Genomic DNA, 22,372 nt, shown 5'->3' on the forward strand with positions numbered 1-22,372 from the left:
TTCGATTCACTTGATTTGAGATTGGCGAAAGTGAGCAAAACATCTGTCCAAGGGTGTAAGAAACCGATCAAGGATGAATGATCGAACCTAGGACCTCATTATTACATCACAGGTCGTTCACATATAAACTTTCGCACGACCATCACTCTACTTTAGAGAGCTATACCATCTCCGATAAAACGCATCATCTGTTTGTGTTCTTATATGGCCTACCATAGAAACTCTTCACCCTTTAACATCAAACTTAACTCGCTAATTCCGAGGTCTCATGATGATTATTGGTCATAGGGTTCGATACTTTGCTACTCTACTTGACCTCATATTGATTCCCAGGTCTCATTTATCACGTTTATAGACAAGAAAATGACTTGTTAATGACATTAGGTCGCCATTCGACCTTCAAAATTCGATAATTCTTTTTGTAAGTTTGTATACCACTATATATGTTGAACTATATGTTGTTGCGAAAGGATTGCTTGATATGACGGGCCATAACTTATCTTGATTATGGGAAAAGCATTAAACAATAAGGGTAGTCGGAATCAGCCCGATATGTTTTCATGATTAAGAGCTTTAAGAAAAAATAATTTTCGCCTCTTCATATTATCCCAATTAATCTTTCCAATTATACAATTTTTGACGAAAAATCTTTCTTTCTAATCTGTACGAGTAGGCGCGGATCCAGGATTATGTAAAAGATAGGGCACAATATTTCTAAATTAGCAAAAATGGTAATCACCTCAAAGGGGAGGGGGGGGGGGGGCTGGGTTCAATCGTGTCGATCCCTTAAAGGTGAAATTCAAAGAAAATCATAAATATGTCAACTAATGTATCACTAGAAACTGGTAAGTTAACATATGGTTATCGTACTACTTTTAGGTCAACTACATATCGGGTGATTTGTAAAAATACAAATACAATCACCTCCATAGCAGCTGGGGTATACGAGAGATTCGCTGGAAAAATAACGATATTTCAATGACGTCACTATATGGACCAATACTGCCCAAGCAGACGACATCCCATAAAGAATAAAAATAATTGCAAGGCTATTATTTGTCAAATTATAATGAGTTTTGTGTATATAAATGTAATGGCATGTCGAACCATTCAAAAGGGGATATGACCCGATTCTGATAACTAAAATCTTTAGCTTGTAAATACACAGGATAGGGGTTAATTAACAATCAAAGAAACCAGACTTTCAAATTGAAAAAAAAAACCAGGAATGATATTAAGAACGGCAAGAGAAGATGAAAACACAGCACTGAAAATGTGTTAGATGTCATGGGACATCGTCTACTTGTGCAAATCATGTCCATACTGTGATCACACACATCTCAGCAGCGTTCGGAGAGCTCTTCAGGTGCTATGCTGGGGCTGTATTTAAGCGTTTTGTAATTTATAATAATCATTACTTCGAATGTTTCCAAGCATTGAATTTTGATAGCATTGTCGGATCAAAGTTTCAACTTTGCAATAATGAAAGTAAAGTTAGTTTTTAAAATCAATGAATATCTATTTTAAATCCGCCAGTGCTCTAAAGATATATGACCCAGTCACTCAATTTCATAGTTCTATATTAACCGAACCCCAAGTAATAACTTTACTTACACTGAGAGATTTATTATATTATTGCCCATAAATCTACAACATTCCCCACCAAACGTTATGAGAGAGGAATAAGGCAAAAATAAAGTACAGTTTCTCAACACGACATGGGCATCGCCATTTTCTTGATAACGTGACGTACTATGCGAAGTCGTTTATCAATTAAATGTCTTCAAATTTATGGATGCTTCGTTCCCAGGTGTGTGCGGTGATAAAGCATTTCATTCACCTGTTATTATCCTTTGTACTATAATTGCCAGAACGCAAATTGCATAAATAAGTTAGTGCTCTTCTGGGGTGAAGGTTTCTCATAAATGAAATAGATTTGTCAACGGCTATAATATAGTATTGATAAATGAATTTTGTTACAATTGTGCCCCTAATATTTATTTTTCACCTAATATCATTTCTATCATCTCAGTTATTATTTTTTAAATTGAAAAGTAAAGGTTTCGTTATTGATTTAAAAATTCTTTCCAACTAAGGCTTGGTGCATGATACATGTACAACTTCAACAGGTACGTCACATTTTCAAGAAAATGGCTGCGCCCATATCATGCTGAAAGGCATCACATCATGCCAGGAATATCTTCATTTATATATAACTTGTACATTTTCGTAAGAAATATTGTACATGAAAGGGCAGGAATAAATCTCATTTTTCAGAATACCTACACTTATTCTTTGGGTTTAGGTTCCCTTTAACATTCATTAATGGGATCGATAATTCCTCGCGTATGACATGTGCTTTTGAAAGGACAACCTATTGCCAGCGGCGGAGGGGATCTATCCATTGAGGAAGGAGAAGTGTGTATGTGTGGAGGGGGGGGGGGTGGGGTTACTATCATGAAATGGACAGTGTTATTATGATGTAGATCTCTGAGAAGAGATATATTTTGTTTTCCATTCTATGTTGGATAACCTACCAACTATATGGCACCTAACATTAGTATTAGTATTATTTGATATATTACTGGTTTCAACCCAGCTTTATACACATTGTGACCAAAACAATAGACAGAGTAACTGTGAGAAATTTAGAAGAAAAAAAAACACACGCAGGGGCATCGTTAGACCGTTTCAAAGAAGTGTGGGGGTGGGGGGGGGGGGGGGAGTTGAATTCCGACCAAATTTGTATTTCTCTCCCTCAAACACGCCTGGAAAGGTCATTTTCAGAAAGCGGTTAAATCGAGAGTGGTCATTCAATATAACAATTTTCCACTTATTGCCCTTGAATGTTTCCAAAGAAAGAACATTATCTAGACAGGTGATACTGATTTCTAAAGTTAGGTCTCGCATAATAGACAGTTTTTTGGTTGTCGTTGAGTCTGACACAACCATGTGAGTGTATTACACGATCAATGCAGTCGCACGTACACTTGGTATACAAAATCGATGAACATCTGTAATCAGGCCTACTCATAATATACCACACGTCTATTCTACAAGCTTGAATTATATTAAAACAAATTATTTTCATGATTTATTGACTTACCTTTGATATTCATGATGTTTATGTGTGTATTAAATGTTCATGTTATATACACTCTGACTTCTCCATTTGTATTTTCTTTAAATTTGTTAGCAAATAAATTTATTAAAAAAATGTAGTATTATTTCAAATAGGCCTCGATATGTAAAACAAGATGCAAGCTCTTGAAGGTTCAAGTTGGCGCGTGCATGACATAACACTTAAATATCAATAAAACAAAGGCCTTTTGTAGGAAAAGGGTTATCAATTTGATATCGTATTCCACTGGAATCTAAAAATGAAGAGCTCAAATAGGCATGGTAAATAAGCTGCCCCCATTATAAGTCAGATAATATTAAAATGATACTAGACTTCTCGAATTTCAATTTCTTATCATCTGAAATATGTGGAAAAAGCTCTAATTGGAAAAGAACATACATTCTCGTTATCGCCAATATATTAAAAAAATACCCGTATGTGACGTTCAGGTCCTATTTCATGTGCACTCTGGGATAGTTTGGTGACAAAGTCGCTTCGGTTTTCTTTTTGCGTGGCTGCGCTGTGCATGCCGGCATTGAAAGTGTGCGTGTACTTTATTTTCAAACAGTAATGACAGTTATTCATTACGATTTTCAAGCGATTTCAAGAGTGGATCATTACGAAAAAAGTATGAAAATATAGTTAAGCATACTAAATATAATATTTTTGGATGTGTGAAGGGCAAGAGCAAGTATAAGTATAGACATAATAATAACTTTCTTTGGTTGTTTTCGTCGACAAGTGCAAAAACTCGTCTTTAATACTGACGGATGGGACTTAAAATATAGGGTTCGTTGGCTCGTTGGGCGACCAATGGACCCATTACACTTTGGAGGAGCATTCTAAAGTTAAGCCCATCATTTTCTCGAAGTTTAGAAAATGGCCTTCCATTGTTTATTTAATTCTTGTCGTTGATATAAATTGTTTTTATCTTTCTCTTGTCTTTTGTTGCTGCCGTCACAAAAACTGAGGAACCTGGAAATAGCTTTTTGACGCGTACCTACTTACACTATTAACACGAATGCAAAAAACATGTACCGCGAGCGCGCCATTGTACATCGATAGCGATAATTTATTTCGTATTCATAATCCCAATTATAACGCACTCGTCATTTTACGCTCATATGATTCAAGATTTAAAAAATTATAAAACATAAACAAACGTACATTTTTCAGTTTCGAAATTTAGCGAGCAACAGAAATAAGTTGGGGCAAATTATAATTATAATCGTGAAAATATCAATTTATACTGAAATATAGTTAATACAGAATGAAATATAAATGAATCATTTCGCTCCTCGAAAACTCCCCGGCACAACGTTCAACAAGACAGTAGCGACAAAGTAGATCTGTCGATCACAAGGTCCGCGGTTAGAGTTCCGCTGCGGCACTAATGAACTCACATATCCTTGTTCGACAAGACATTGCTCTACATTTGCCACACTCCACCCAGATGGATTAAATTGGGACCTGGTAGGAATTTATTCCTTGAAACGCAGAACGCGTGACAGCTGCTCTGCTAAAGCCAGGATAAATATGCTGCATTATTGTAGAGGGCTTAGAGACTTGTGATAAAGTCCCAGAAAAAACGAAATCGAGAATTATCGATGTTTTATCATGACTTAATCACAATTATAATTAATAAATCACACATATTTGTAAAGCTTAGATCCTCTTCTTTCATTTGATTCAACTCATATTATGCATATTTCACGCATGAGCGATAACAACTATTTGAAGAGAGGAAACTTAAAAGTCATTTGGCGGGCGGTATCTGAATTTCTAAGAGAAAGTCACATTTCTAGAAAGTTCAATTTTTGCCCTTTCATATGACATCCCAATCAGGAAAAATGAGCTAGGAATAACAAAGTTCTGCCTGTTTAAAGTAATTCTTGCATTTCCATAATTTGACCAAATGAGTTCGTTTACACTGGTTGCCTGCCGTACGTAGCAACAAAATGAGTTGACAAAAGACTCAAGTCTTTCGTCTTCTTTGTGCATGGCCGATTGTCAACGAAACGGAGTTAAGTCTTTTGTCAACACTGTTTGCTACGGCAGGCAGCCCCATCTAGGTGCCCCATCTAATGGTGATAACACGTCAGTCTGATGATGCCTGCAGCAATGAGTAGGCGAAAGTCTTACAGGTAAACAGCCTTTTTGAATGTGATACAATTACAATTCAATTTATGAAATAACTACTGATCAGATAAACCTCTTCAAGGAACTAGACTAAATCTTGAATTCTGAACTAAGCTTCATAATCATGGCATGGACTTAACGTTTCTTTATGGTTTGGTTTTCTTCCAATTTGCTATTTAGATTAGATTTATTTTTGTAATGCTGTCTGATTTGTTCACTCATTCGTTCATTTCTACATGCTGATTGCTTTTATCCACTTTAGAAATTTTGTCTTAATCCTTTTAATCTATTGATTCATTAACTTATACATTCAGAGAGACACCTTCAAATCAACATTGTTTTCATAAAATCCCATGTTACCATTGTATTTATGCCCCCATCACACCAAACTAGTTCTCACTACGTTCTCGAAAATGTTGCCAAACGAGCTTAAACTGTGTGCGAACGGAGTTGAACGTAGTAGCAACTGTTTACGATCTGTTTAAGGACTTCACGGACGGGCTCGGACTGGACTTATTTCTATAATTCGACCCTAGTTCGTTCATAAACAGCCAACAATACGTCCAACTCGTCTGTACCCCGTCCACACAAGCATACAACAATTCTCCATACCATACCCCTTTCAGATCCTCCCGTTTCAGATTCTCCCAATTATTGGTTTCTTATAAGCTTTAGCGCCCAAGTGATGTTGCTATGAAAACAAATGTCTCATTTGTTTTTTCTGAAGTTAGAGGATCGATTCATACGACCTCTAGAAATGTTTAACAAATATTTAAACGTTCTGGAACAAATACTGAGTCAAACGATAAGAAGACATAAATAAATAAAAACGAACACAAGATACTATTCTATATTTAGTAAGGAAAATTATATCAAAATTCCATTGAAAGGTAAATTCCCCTGAAAGTTTTTTGATTTTGACAGAAGCACAAAATCAAAGAAAAAAATAAAGAAAAGATTGAGGGAAATCCCCAGAAAATATTTAAATTACGAATTTTTAAATTTGCAATCAATGAAACACAAATTGGAAACTCTATGGTATATATTTCGAACCAGGTCAACTCCCATCTGCTTATTCCATATATCAAGTTCTCTATAACAAATGTATCAATCTTATGAAGACACTTACCTTGATGATCAGCCCATGCACGTATTAAAGAAAACTATTCTTTCATCGATAGGTAAGAAAATGGAAATTAATTAATGGAATTAAAAAAAGATTTTAGTTGCCACTTTTGTTAGAGTACAGGTTTTAAATTTCCTAACTTTCTCTTGATTAATCTCACTTTTCTAATTTCACTAAGGAGGGCATCCTCTTCATTAACGTCGTGGATAAACTGTTATATTCCTTTAATTAGATGTAAAATAGAATTTAATAGCCATTCATTTCGTTACATCTTCCAGACATTCTCCAAAGCTCACCTTGAACGTATGATACCACGTGACACCCATCATACTACATGTATATCACATGACCTGGGGAAATACAAATATGCGATTGGTCAAGAGCATGTTACGTCTTCATTCTGGCAGGATGACAAACTTTACACAGACGATGACGTTGAGATGGTGTAATATGACATTTTGTTGACTAGTCGAAGATTTCCCAAATCCCCCCGTGAGCAGTATTTAGAAATCAACATGTACGTAACACTTGCAGGTCGATGATATAACTTTTCGCAGCAATTAAGGGAAATCGTGTACTTCTAAAAATACTCTTATAATTTCTAGATTTAAATTAAGGAAACAGCTGGTTATTACGGAAGGCTAAAATTATCGTTTGAAACTACTCCCTGTCCTATAGTGCTTTAGAATTAACAATTATGCTGCTCCTGTTGTATATTATAATGATTGCTATATGTGTTTTGTTCGGTTTTAATTGCTTCAAATCAGATTTATATCCAGTTCATTAAACGTACTTAGGATGAATAACGTTGTAAATGTCATCGATGTCAATAATATAGAGCCATTATATCATCGTGATGATTCATTATAAAGTAAATTGACTCTTACGGCTACCAGGCTACGTACTTTTGATACTTTCGTTTTCTACCAACCATGCCAACGTTTTTTAATTATCAATAAATCTTAGTAGTACCTCCCTGAAAATGGTGTGACATGTATTTTCAGAGAGTGTGAAAGGAGAGAGAGAGAGAGAGAGAGAGTGAGAGGAGAGAGAGAGAGAGAGAGAGAGAGTGAGAGGGAGAGAGAGAGAGAGAGAGAGAGAGCGAGAGAGAGAGAGAGAGAGAGAGATAGAGAGAGAGAGAGAGATAGAGAGAGAGAGAGAGAGGGGGGTATAGTGGTGGATACATGGGAGAGAGGGAGAGGGAGGGATGGAGATGCAGACATAATGCAGAGAGAGCGAGATAAGAGAGAGACTCTAAGAGAAAAAAAGAGAGAGAGTGTGTGTGTGTGTGTGTGTGTGTGTGAGAGAGAGAGAGAGAGATAGAGAGAGAGAGAGAGAGAGAGAGAGGGGGGGGGGGGGAGAGACATGCCATAGTGTGAAAAGAAGAAAAAAAATTGTAATCAATCCGCGGTTGACGAGAACCATTTTGAAATCAAAGGATGGTGTTATTTTGTCAAACTCTAACTTATCCCCCCCCAAAAAAAAATAAAAAAATAAAATGCTCTCTTGGTTCACGATAACAGGAATTGCATACAATTTATGACGCTTCGATTACAATTATTATAGATAGCAGCTCAGAGCGACAAAAGTACGTTCGTCTGAAGTCGTCTGGCAAAACCCGGTAAAACGCCGCGATCGTATAACCTTGGATTGAATGATTAGAGTATATGAATGGAGCACTCATTCTCATCACGCACTAATTTCGGTAAAATGTATTAATTGGGCGATCAAGATAATGCATGCAAAGTTGCCTTCTCTATGAGTTCCCGGTTTCAGGTTTGCAAAGCAGAATTAAAGCAAAATATCAATTAGCGGTGATTGTATGCTACACGGGAAACCCGATATTGGTAATTACTGGATCCGGGAGATGTTGTCTTGCACAATTTAAATGAGAGGTGCTTTTTAGAAAGTTTCCCTTTCAATTTAAGGAGTTATGCTCATAAAACTCAGAGAACCGAAGCGGATTCACTGAGTAGAATGGAGCTGTTGCTTTCACTCCAGCCAGGGATATCAAACCACGTGATTTCATTTTCCAATGCATTCCCGACCTTTCCTACCACCAATCCCCTTCCATTCTTTTAAAGAAAGCTTTACGTTTATGATAAGAGTTTCTAGATAATAATATATATTCATATCAACAAACTTCAGCATATACATATATATTTATAATTCTGTTTTTAATAATATTTCTATTTTTAATAATTATATTTCCGTGACTGACGAATTGTTCAATTGAATTAAAATCAACCGAATGCACTTTGGTCCAATCAAGAGGAAGCATCTTCGAATCAAAAACAATATCCAAACAATTCGGAAAATCACAAAATTTAATGACATTAAAAAAGGTGAAATCGCGTCTGACATAGCATGGTAAGACAAGTCTCTTTGGCACATGGATGATAGAGCATGATTCATGGCAACCAAGTGGTGACCAGAAAGGGTATATGTATACTCATATATATATATATATATAAATATATATATATTCCGATTGTTTAAACATTCTGTATGGGGGTTGTAATTCTGCCATAAGCTCACCATTAGCTGTACAATTTTTGTTTTCTTCCTTTGTATTTCTCACCCATTGGTTGACTTGGTCGATGTGCAATTTCGAAAGGAGAATAAATTGGACAATACAGCTTAGAGGACACCTCGTATTTTGTGGGTAAATAGGGCACCCTCTAGCATGAAATTCATGGAAATTTATCTGGTGTACGTGGGCACCTTTTGATGATGAAATGGGAACCTCTTTATTATTGGAAATGCCTAGGATTATTTGCATGATTGGGAAAGTTGATGGAGCATTGTCCCCCTCTATCTACTCGGCCCCTCCACTTCTGGAGTTTGCTTGCTGGAATTTAATCGTAGACCACTTTGGTCAACGTTTCTTCTACCTTAATCTATGGATATGTCTTTAAAATATATGTACGTGTATAAGCTCTATCTACAGATGTTTTAATGGAACTCTAAGACGTAAACATTGGGATAAAAGCTCCAAAAATGCTTTGGGCGATGTTCGTTCGTTCGTTCGTGTCTCCTTAGATCAAGATTAAATCTTGGTCTTCGAACCATGAACTATAAAACATGTGCAGAAGAGAGCAGCTTATCATGTTTGATACCTTTGTTCCTAATCGTGACTCATTGGCCAAATTATCGGACCCTTCGTACTATGCTCCAGTTACATGTATCTTGCTTTAAATTTTCGCTACTGAATATAGCAATATACATTATGCATTGTGCCTCCGATACCTAAGAGTTTTTGTAGACACACTAACTTCCGGTGATTCTAAAACACGTATTATGCTTTACTACGACATCTGCAATCTGTAATTTTTAATCTTGCTCGATAGCTACAAATTTGGAAAAAAAATCACATGCACTAAGCACATTAATTAATTAAAAGTAAAATACCAGCATTGGCAAACGCCAGTACTTGGAGAAATTCTTTTTGAAAAAAATGTTTGCACGCTGCAACACGAGTGGCTTTTTTCCAAAATCATGATTATAAACATTCGTCGGTAAATTTAAGGTTTTCTCGTACTGTACAATATATAGGCCTATTTAAAAATACCGAAGATTTACAATTTGGAAAATTAAAATCATTACATATAAGGCAAAATATATATGTGCTCATTCTTAGTGCTATTGACAGTGAAGTGTGAGTCCGATACTGTGTGGCACGTTTTACCTGAGTTACCTAATACACTGGTATATCAATAATATTACAAATATCTTTCGATTATTCGTATGACAATTAAGAACATTTCTAAGAAAATTGCATTGAAAAAGGCCGGACCCCAAACTCATTGATTAAGAAATACATATATTGTTAAATTATCGTCTCCCCAAATATGCGCTGGTCGAATTGTTAATAAAACTAGCAATACCACTACTTATTTCTTCAATTTATAGCTCTGAAATTCAGGCGTATGCATCGACTAATGTCAACCCTTCTATTAGAATATTGCATGAAAGAGGCTCTTCCAAATGCCAAACGTCATCTCCACCTATATGCCCTTTGAAAATCACTGATTGATTAAAAAACGAAAGGAAATAAGTACGATCCGAAACGGCGACACAATGATATCTGTTTACACGCTGGCCGTCAAATAGCTCGTCAAATAAGCTCATAATAGGCCTGTTGCACACGAAACTACATTGCCCATAGATATTAAAAAGTGTTGATAAGTTTGAACGACTGCCCATCATTCCGTATCTAATTTGGTTGCACTACCATAAACTAGGATGCATTAATAAATTATCAAGGGAAAGTAGCATGGTCCTGTGAAACCCACACATTTCGTTTAAAGCTGAAAAAATCTGCCGAAGATTATTCGACCGAAATTCATAAATATCTGTAACGTTACTATTAAATGCATGTATTACTCTAGGTGAATCCCCCACTAGGTCTTCGAAATTGGTCTCAGGGTTGATTTACAAGTAAACGCAAGCTTCTTATCTTATCTTAGGGTGACTATATTTATGTAGCAGCATGTTTGTCTAGTGGCAATGTCCACTGTTAGCCCTCTCTCTTTGCCTACAAACTGATTTTGACCGGACCCAGGTTCGAAACTGAGTCCGTTAAAGGTCGTCCCCCAGACGTAGATAATTATAGCTGGTTGATACACATCTGTAAAACCTTATACACGCATACACGCACACGCACGCACACACAGAAACACACATGCCAAGTCACTGCGGTTGTAACCACCCCGCAGTCACTCAGTCACCGACTCCCGACCCTATTCCCTATACCTTATGCCCTATACCCATACCCGAAAGTCTGAGAGACAATCTTCAAGGCACAGTAAGAAAGCATCGTACAACGGTGGAAACCGTGTCAAGTTTGCGTTAAGGATGGGCTGGTATGTTTAATTCCTATTTTTGTTTTAATTCTGGTATGAGAAAAGGGCCAAAGAGGCTGTAGTTCAGAATGATGCGATAAATATATTTGGCGAATATCCTGTCCGGCTATCGAACAAAAATAAGGAACAACAATAACACAACGCAATGCGCACGCTGCTTCGAACGTTTGAGGCCATTTTACAGGGCAAAGTAAGCCTACATAATAATGAATGTTGAAAAAACTGCATAACACAATCTTCCGTGTTACTCGAATGCTGCACGTCTAGCCTTGAATGTTTCCCTTTAAACTGTCATCTAACTTGAAGTTTGAAGCACTGATTACTAAAAGGGCTAGCCGGTGTGAGAAAAGTGCTAATGACTGTACCCATAGAGTATTTACCCACAGTTTGGTTAAATAGTTAATGCGCCGATTGGTGTTAGTGCATCAAGTTATCGGAATTTGCAGGGTCGTTGTGTAAGTGTGCGCTCATCAAAGCGGCACGATCTGCACCAGAATGACAGTAAATAGACTTAAAATACCAGGCAGGTAATTGTCATGATTTAGATTTCAGTGAATTTCATGACGTTTTGAGTGAATTGTAGCGTTGAGTAAAGTGCTGAGTAAATTAATGTCTCGCTTAACCGACCAAACCAATTCATGTACAATTGTATGAAAGCCTAAATGTTCCAGCGTCTGCAGTACGTTAATTTTGCTTTTTTTCCCCTCTTACTATGTCCACATTAAAAAAATAATTCATACCATGGACCGGCTATTTCAATTAAACTTAAACAATATATCCAAACTAGGTTTACTGCGCCAAATAGACACGATACCTTGAGGGCACGATGGATTATTTGACAGAGGAAATGATATTGGGTTCAAATTTAAGTCAATGCGCAGGTGCAATTGGGTATCCATCGTATACCATTTGTCTTGGGTTATCGTGTCCCTCGGATAGGATTAAAAACAATGACTATTTGCTTATCACCTACTGTAATGGAAAACAGAACTGAGCATTTAAATATCAACGTCAACTTCAAGGAGTGTAGCTTAATCCCCCCTCCCCGTTAGTGTAAAGGTCCATTGGCATGTGAAATATGAGTAGAACTTGCAGCTGAACCATGTAAATATTACAAGACCGGAAAAAATAACGCCCTCTACGGTTGGAGAATATTGCATCCCCCAAACCAATAATTAGACACGCCCCTCTTTAGGCATTTAATGTTTAAAAAACAAAACAAACAACAATATGCAAATATATGCCTGGTAATAAGTTACATAGCCTGTGGTTTAAAACAGCTTGATATCCATATGACATGTGACTTTGATATTAAGGACTTGTGAAATTTAGCAAGATTGATTACGTAATCTTTGATAGAGGTGTTTGGAGTTTTTCACTCCATGCCTCGCTTGCATAGTTTAGTAATTAACCTGCTTGCATAATAGCAAATACTGATTGGCCCGGTTTAATTACCGAATTAATTGCATATATAATGAATAAACAAGATTTGTGGCTGAGTTTCAGTAAATTAACCGCTGGTTTTTATTTTAAACGAAGAATGGGGGCCGTTTCTGACAATCGTCGTAAGTCTAAATTTTTGGAAACCCCATTGATGACGTTTGTTATAGACTTAACATGCGTTTCTATGGGATTTCCTCGAACGTATACTTTTGACGGTTACCAGGAACTAGCCCATGAATGATATTTCTCTATGTAAATCAGTTGTGTTAAAGATAAAGTTGAGTTCTGGTCATGCGGTTGAATTGTGAAAGAAACGACGTGAAATCGATCAGAAAAAGTTGATCATGTAACATTTAAGTAATGGTGTGTACTGCAAGGTTCTGGAATCATCAAAATGATAAGAAATTTTGCACGGTCTTGGTAAAAGTAACAAGCACTGTACACAAAAATATGTATATGGGACTACACAAACATGTGGCATAAGATGAGGCGAACATTTTAAAGCTGTTATTTGAAAAGCCATGCGTTTCAGGGAACGTTTTTTCTGTGATGTTCCTCCACACTTTACAATAAAAATGCCCACAATTATTTTCCACTTCTCCCCAGAACTCAAACTTCTCTTTAAGTTTAAGGAGGAAATCCAAGAAAAAACGCGTGGTAAAAGAAACTCTATTCTGAACTAATAGATTTACTTGTTCATTTCACTAAGAAGCAACACATTAGCTCAAAATTGTCCTTAATCGTGACAATAATAAAACTGCTCCAGGTAAGGTGCAGACTGAATGTTTTAGGATTAAATTGGTACATAAATTTGACACCTTTAAGGTAAGGAGCCATGGGGTTCTTCTAACACCCGTTCAAGAGTGGTAAGTGTGTGTGTGTGTGTGTGTGTGTGGGTGTTAAGGGGGGGGGGGTGCCCTTTATGAGGTTAGACAAAAAAAATGGTATCTGCCCGTACCAACACTTACCAAGAGCCCCCAACACGTTATGACTTATCTGTGTGCGGTTACGATACAGAAACATATCATTTTCGGGGGTCCGCGGCAGCATTTTTTATTTAGGTGGTTAACCTCGGTAGACCGCATCATATTTGAAAAGTAAAGCTTTGTTTTCCAATATGGATCATTTACATTTCATACCATGTAGGTGTTTCTGCAGAGGCGGATAAATAGATAATTTTTGCATTTGTCAGTGTCGGTAATCTTTCGCCTTAGGAAAAAGACAAAACCTTGTTCCAACTTAATACTTATTTATCTTTGGTTTCCCAAAAACAATCATCGAAAACCAGCTTGAGAATTCTAATCTACACTATAATAAGTTTTCTGATTTCTCCTACAAAAAAATTACAGGTGGCTCAGGAAATACTTTAAAATAAAACGGGGTTTAAAGGTAGGTGTATCCCTTTTGCAGCCAACATCAAATTCTTGAGAACTCTGCAGGAATTATAAATACATGTATGTCACGTATGTATCTGTGAAATTTGAATGTTATCAGTGTCCTATTATTCAAATTATGCAAGGTAACCTGTTGACTTGCTAGACTTCACTATCAGACACTATTGAGTGAGTGAGTGACTTATTTTTTCTTTGGTAATAACATACATAAACTGAGCTGTAAATGGTACATGAGCATTTGTCTACATGAATAACCCACTTCTTGTAATGGCTCAAAATAAACTGATTGAATCTTAGCGCAGCACAAAACGTACGAATATTCGGTTCAAGGGTCTGAAATCAGACTTTTAAATAAAATAACTGCTATCCCTAAATTCGATTCGACAACGTCGTTATTTTCCCACAAAAAGACTTTTTCATGCCCGTTTTTAAGGAAAGTTCTCAATTAGTATTATCTTTCAAATGCCAATGGAATTTAACCTTTTCGTTTTTTGGCCTGCAAATAGGGCCTTTAATGAGATAATCAATAGCGGTCTCGGTTTTGTAGCTAAATGAGGTTCGAAAGAAATGATATAATAATAACATTAAAATGCTCTGGTAGAGTGAGAAATAAGAGGAGAAGGACACCTAACATGTGTACAAATATTAATAATATTCTGGTGCATCTAACGCTCAATACATCTACGATGTCTCAAAGCACTTTACAGAAATAGTATAGGATTTCCCGGCCAAATTCGCGAATTTGTCATTCAAATTAATTTGTCTTGCGTTCAAATTTGACGGTTTTAGTGCAGTCAGTGCAATCTCGGGTTTATATTCCCTTTTCTAGTTTTCAAATCTATGGAATTTTCGTTAGAATCTACGTATGTTTCATTCAAATTAATGAACAATGTGCTTCTTTCGCTATTAGTTCATTCGATTTGGCGCAACACGATTTTCTGACAACGCGACGGTGTACTTTTAGCATTCTAATCCATTTGTAGCATTCAAATTAGCACTTTGTGCACTTAAATTGATGGTCAATATACATTTCTCGTTTATAACACACTTTTTATAGCTCATTCTTTTTCTTTCAAGATTGTTTTTTCATGTGTATTTCATCATACTTCATTTTCTTGCATTTATACACTTATACTTATTAGATTTATCTGATATTCATCATCATTTAAGTTTGATTGTTAAGAAAAAAAAAACGACTTGCATCTACGGACCTGATGGTCTCAGTATATTTGTAAATGTTCATGTAAGAAAGTTGTTTGTCTTATGTTTCATCATAAATTTATCATAATTTCATCATAATTTCATTATGGAAGAAGGTACAATATTGTGACTGGGCTAGGGACTAGAATCAACAATTTGAACACGATTCATTATTTAGCCATGTCTTTAGCCATCGATCTGCTGGCGGGCAAGTAAACTTAAGAGGATTTTTTTTTTTTGGTCCCAAAAATTTCGCAACGACTCAGCTTACCGCTGAATAAGCGGGGGGGAGGGGGGGGGGGGGGTAAGAGGACACAAGATAATTGGCATGGCAAAGCCGATCTGCGCTAACTTAAATGCAAAGTAAATGAATTCGAATGACAAACACGCGAATTTGGCCGGGAAATCCTATATTACATCAGTCATCAAATTTGGGCTTAATCGTACACAATGTAAGCATTTTCTCCACTCCCTGGGGAGTATTACATCCAGGTGCCCTTTTTACAGACACTCACAATGCTCGGCAAATTGTATGACTTTCGCACCCTGCCGGTCACCCATTTAAAGCCTATCTGCACTATTTTGGCCATGAGGGGTTAGACCTTCCTGTATGGTCACTGACGGGTCAGCAGGGAACCATGGATGACAAACGGTCACCGGTTAGACATTGTTTGCTATATAGAGGGTGCAATTAGCTATAAGTAGTGCAGTGGGCCTTTAACACATGGATGGAGGGAAGGAATGTATATAAAATGAAGTGCCGGGGATCAAACCAAACCTCCTATAAATATCATCTTCAGTCAAGGTGTTTAGAACACTCGACTCCGACTCCTCTACACTTGCTATCAATTGGTAAACATTATCCAATATCCATAGCTACACGATGAACTTGCATGTAAGTATAACACTATTGCTTCTGAATATATATTTCATATTTAGGTGATATTTCAACTTCTTAACATGTGACATAAATATAAGATGAAAAGATTTAATCGTCTCAGGTACTAATGACGAGTAATTCCATTGGAAATTATTCCCCCAGAAAGTGGACGGGTTTCCTGATTTGAATCAACGACAATCGCTATATGTAATCTTTAGAGTAGCCGTCTTAATGGTATATATATATATATATACAAATATATTTATACTAGAAAGAGAGGGAGAGAGATTATACACTGTATTGTACACTGTATAAAATCCATGATAAATCTATTTTATTATCGAAACCCAGTCAAAATCGCTCGTCAGATTTGAAGCAAGCTCAAACCGTCACGAATCTCAGTGCCAAAACAGACAGGCATAACAATGAAGGAGTAATAGAATGAAGTTCTCTCAAACGAATGCCCTACGTGCTCGGGCGAGGGTTTCATTGAATACCCTCAATTTGATCCTTTCTTGATCCTCTCGAATCTAATATCATGCACGGTCATCTCAATATTGATTTCCCTCCCTTCCTCAATTCGAATTATACATGAATTCGGGGATAGATGTAGTGTTGATCCGAGAAGTCATATTTGAGTGATGATGATTGGGTGATATTAGACGAGTTCATCGTTTAATACTAACGCACTACAAGTTATTGCATGTCGTTAAGGTACGATTCTTTTGATATTATCATGCTTTATTGTTTCACTCCAGATCGGATCAAAATAGTAATTTATCATAAATATTTTAGTTGCCAGGTGGAGACACTCATTAAGTAATCGTAATTTCACCCTAAAAACTCAACATGCCTAAAACATGAAGCTCGTTTCAGATATGTTCGAAATTCATGGACGTTCATATTGATTCATCGTGTTCCACAATAGTACATAATACTTCCATACGGAATACTAAAAACAATTAATTATTCTAAATGGTACAAATCCCCAACCACTCCTTTAATATTCCTTGGGATTTACCGATGAAAGAAACTAATATCGGAAGATTTATTTAAATTCCAAAGTTAATTGAAGATTCATATCCCGATATTGAAGCCTTGTGACTTGAAAAGAGTTATTATCCGCACAAAGAATATTCTTACTTCGAAGATGAAATGATACTAATGATTATGATCATGATAACAGTATTTATAATAATAATGATAATGATTAAAATAATTGTAATAATAATGATAACAATGATAAGAATAACAATAAAGCTATTGATAATGATAATAATTATTAAATGAAATAAATGTAACTATAATCATGATAATTATAATGAACATGACATATATGATGATAATATTAATAATTATACTAATAGTCATAATAATAATAATGATTATAATAATGATTATAATAATAATAATAATAATAACAATGAAATAATAATAATAATATAAATTGTCACATTTGTATATCACTTTATTTTAAGCGCTTGAGCAAATAAAATCATCAAAAACTACATTGATCCTTTTTCATTACCGTTGTAATGAACCTTTTGGAAGGACACTGCCGATATTAATTCCAAACATCGAAATTGTTTGATATAAACGTTCGTAATACCATGCACATCCAGTTCACTATTAGGATCCAGGAGTCTCAATTACACACGCACAAACAGAACAAGGCCCTACACATGATATGAGACAATCATCGTAAAATATATGATAACAAGGAGAGCGCATGCAGCGTGGCATAATCTCCCATTTGAGGTCAAGATCTGCTATTGAAAAAAAAATACTAGTTTCCATGGCAATATGAGTATACTGTTGCTATATAAAAGGGTCCCCCTTCCCGCTTAAAGACTACTACGTGGATTATCATGATTCTCCCTTTTTACAGAAAGCAATGCGGTGTCCTATGGAAATAGAGCATAAATAATGTGATTGGGCAAAAACATAAACAAAAACAATGCATGCATGAGTATCATTAAGTTTTATGCAAGTACGCCTACACATACTTTACAGAGTTAAATGTCTATATGAATATGCAGGTTTTCCTAATGATTTCTAATTGCAGAAAATAATAATTTTCGTTTGGATATGAAGCTCATACCCTCTCTTTTAGGAACAGAATTCCTTAAACTGTTAGAAGAGGAATATGATTTAAATTCAATTTCAATGCAATAAAGGTTTATTCGAATGTTTCGCAGTACATATATTGAATTATACATGCTTTACAACGATTAAAATACATTATAAAAACAAATTGCAATTGTGTATACAAAATACTGTATTAAATACCAAATTACATAAAATACTTTACAGTGATAGAATTAAAGGTAATAAATGTCAGATAACATGTAAAAAGATGTTGTAACACTCCACCCAGGTGAAGTAAATGGGTACCTGGTAGGAATTTATTCTATGAAATGCTAGAGCGCCGTATGGCAGCCGTGCTAAAGCCAGGGTAATAATCGGGAGCGCCAGGAGAGTCAAATCTGACTGACATGAGTGCTATACAAGAACCCATTATTATTATTATTATTATTATTATTATTAATGAATATAAAATTAAAAGATAATTTCATTCCCGCTATCGATGAAAAAGTATTGAACGATAACAAAGTAAGAGGTCAAGTAGAAAGGAGAATAAAGAGTAAGAAAGACGGAGAGAGAAAGAGAGAGAGAGAGAGAGAGAGAGAGAGAGATAGCAAGGCAGAAATACAACTAGGAGTGGAGAAAGAGTACAGTAAGATAACCGTAAAAACAGAAAAAATAGTGATTTTGATAGCAACACTATACAAGTTTGAAACAGGTCAGAGTATCAAATAAATTATAGATGATCGTTACTACAAGTTTTGATTCGCATGATGATTATTGATTATACGTGTGAGTTTAGGACTTTCTGTCTGGACAGGGCTTACATGGATTAAAAATTATGATTCATCAAATAGATGGATAATATTGAGTAGGAAGACTTTTTTTTGGGCATGGACATGGTAACCATTGTATAACACACTAGCAGGTAAACGTCACAATTAGAAAGTAAATACAGAATACAATCTCCGTTAAAATAGACTACTTCGTAGTTTAATGAGTCTCTTAATATTAGCATCTAAAATTCTGCTTCCAATTGTCAATACAACTATTCTCTTAGGTCTCATGACAAATTATTGTTGGCGACACCCAGAACAGATTACTGTAAACGTACGTTTTCTTACAGAGGTGCTATTCAATTTAATAATCTCCCTGCAAATCTAAAACTCCCACGTAGTCTTAAGGTATTTTCAAAAAGGCAGATTGCCTCCGTCCCTTTCCTCATGTAAGCTGTTAATTGGATTTAGGATATATTATTTTTAGTCACGTGTTCCTCACTACACAATATATATATTTAATATTAAAACAATCATCTTGGAACCAAAGGGGGAATAGTTTTACCTCTATGGCTTGACTGAACTGGGTGTTCCCCCGACATCATTATTGTCTTCTTCCTTTCTTTTTTACATTGTTTGTTATGTTTGTTTAAATATTTATTCATATTATGTTGTAAATGATCTGTATATATATTATGTTTTTATTGTGAATTCGAATCAAATCAAATACATTGGCGGATTTAAGGGGGGGGGGGTTGGGGTTAATCAAACCTATACCCCTTTTCCGAAAGCCAAGTGGCATAGCTGAAATGCACCGACAGTGTCCTATTTCCTTTTCGACTTCTTAGTGTATTTCGGACTAGAGAGGTACCCTTAGAAACTAAAGACTCTTTTTTCCCCAGAAAATAATTAGAAAAATTGACCCCTCCCCGTTTATATAAAGAAACTCTGGATTCAACTCTGCTGTAACATGTATCTTATTCATACCTTTTTTCGATGACAAAAAAATGACGAATATGTCTTTCCTTTTAAGAAAGAATTCAGTAAATATCCGGTACAATGTTAGCTTTTCAATATCAATATTGATGTAGAGTACTGGAACTGTAGGCGACACATGGCAGAAAAGTGGCTCCTGTCTGTGATCGAACATCAATAGGAGTTAATCTAATCAGGTAAACGGTCACTCATGCTTTTTATTCCCTCCGGGAAATATCAATACTATTGTATTGCCTAGGGAAAACATTATCGATTTTTGTTAAGGCGTAATATACTAATCTCAATTGTTAGTGCCTGACACGTCGACGTCGTGCGAGGTAGTCATTTTGTCTAATGGCAGAAACCATATCTATCACAATCGTGTATGTGTATTACAGGCACGTTAAGCACTTGCACCTGCTCTAATCGGCACTATTCAATGTATATACACTTTCTTTCACTTTTAAAAGTGTTCATAAAGGTTTTCCCGGCCAATTTAGCATTTTCCAGTCCATTTAATAAAGAGTCCATTCAGTTAAGCGCGAACACTATTTTCGGCGCGGAGACTCTCATTCAAAAAAATCAGTCATTCAATTGATTGCATCGGTCAAAGGATTCCGCACTTTTATCATTCAAATTCATTCCGTCATGTGCGTGTGCCAATATTCGTTCAAATTCATCGGCAATTGCCGTAAAGGGATCTCGGGCATTCAAATTCGAGAACGGGCAGTCCATTTGGTTACAAGTTCATTCAAATTAACAAGAATGTTGTTTATGTAGCCCCCTATCTATTTTTCTTTGTTAATTCCTCGACATGGTCGAAATGAAGATCTTGTAAATATATTCATGAACTCTGTGTTTTGCTATTTTCTTTACCTCTCACAGTTACATTAGTTAAGATGCCTCAAACTGCCCCTCCTAAGAACATGAAAGTAAATCAAAACAAATAGGGAGGGGGGGGGGGTGCTGAATGTGGACATAATTATATGTGGAAATTTATCCCCATCAGTTTACGAGAATATATAAATATATTCTACATGAATATATTTTTGAAATGCAATTTGCAATTTATGGGAAAGAGAAGGACATAAATAAAAACGTATCGCACTTGAAAAAAACACACACAAAACAAGCAGAGAGAGAGAGAGAGAGAGAAAAAAAAAACTCGCGGTTTACAGCACACTTAAGAATAAGTTTTTATGAACCTTTCATGTTTTTAAAATTTGTGTGATAAACAAATTGAGAAATTAAAATGTATTGTATAATTAACCACTTGATTGATAATAAAAGTTCTAGGATATTTAAAGCTTATCCTAAAGATAATAATAATGTGAAAACAGTACTATTAATATGAAGATAGGTCTAGATCACAGCTTATACTTAAATCCAAATTTCTATCACATCTAGTTGCCCAAAACACTGTAAAACTATACAAATTGTGCTGAAATATACATATTGCGCTGAAATCTATATCTATATTTATTTTCCAGAAATTTTTACTATCAGGAAACCTGAGAATATAATGTTAGGAGGGATCAAAGTTAAAACATGAATGACAACAACAAGAACAACAACAACTAACAAACACATAAATAAAAGGTCTTACCTTTCCCCCTTTCAGCTCCTGAAGGCACTTTCGGTAGCTGATGGTAACGAAGATCAATGATCAAAGACAGATGATATCCAGATATATATAAGAATTATTATTCTCAAGGTTTCCTCCTGTTTGTCCAAGTCAGCACTTCCATCGAAAGTGATGCACTCCCATAAGAAAGGGATGGTATTGGTGGTAGCGCCGGCAGACAGAGATGGATAAAGCGAACACGGTGATGCCTCTGAGCTCGTTATACTCCTTGGGTGTGATTGGTGGGATTGCAAAGGGCTAATGAGTGGAAGACTCGATGTGGCAGTCTGTTATAAACCTTTCCACCACGTTGGTCTGCGAGTAAATATCCAGTGATGTTTTCCTTTTTCAAACTAGGGCGATGCGGGGGGGGGGGGGGGGGTTGCTGAAGAAAGACGAGACGAGTACAGGAGTCAATTTCTGTGAAGATAGTGTCATTCCTTTCATGTCCGGTGGGGCACAGCAGGAAGTACAGTATATGCACATGTTCTTAACTGGTTCTCTCTCTCTCTCTCTCTCTCTCTCTCGCTCTCTCACTTATAATTCATATTGTCTTATGATCGATAGCATGGTATTGTGTTGTTCATGCTATTTCGTGGTGCGTAATATGTCAACCCAACAACCGTGAAATTCGTTGAAAGGCTTATCCTGGCTGACTATATCACAAATTGATTCTTGAATTAAACATTACTTGCGTTTAAATGAAGTATGTATTTGTCAGTTAATATGCTACCTTAGATAAAG

General features: G+C 36.0%; 1 protein-coding gene across 1 annotated transcript in view; it reads right to left on the minus strand.

Annotated features, from left to right (window-relative positions):
• The window catches only part of LOC100893091, a 34,386-nt gene extending 12,265 nt beyond the window's left edge, over positions 1-22,121 (minus strand). Inside the window, exon 1 of the mRNA XM_003726504.3 lies at positions 21,611-22,121. The gene's annotated coding sequence lies outside the window, so the exon portion shown is untranslated. The remainder of the gene's footprint in view (positions 1-21,610) is intronic.
• Positions 22,122-22,372: the final 251 nt, after the last annotated feature.

Source organism: Strongylocentrotus purpuratus, unplaced genomic scaffold (genome assembly GCF_000002235.5).
Source record: "Strongylocentrotus purpuratus isolate Spur 01 unplaced genomic scaffold, Spur_5.0 spur5_scaffold_9, whole genome shotgun sequence".
NCBI classification, from domain to species: Eukaryota; Metazoa; Echinodermata; class Echinoidea; order Camarodonta; family Strongylocentrotidae; genus Strongylocentrotus; species Strongylocentrotus purpuratus.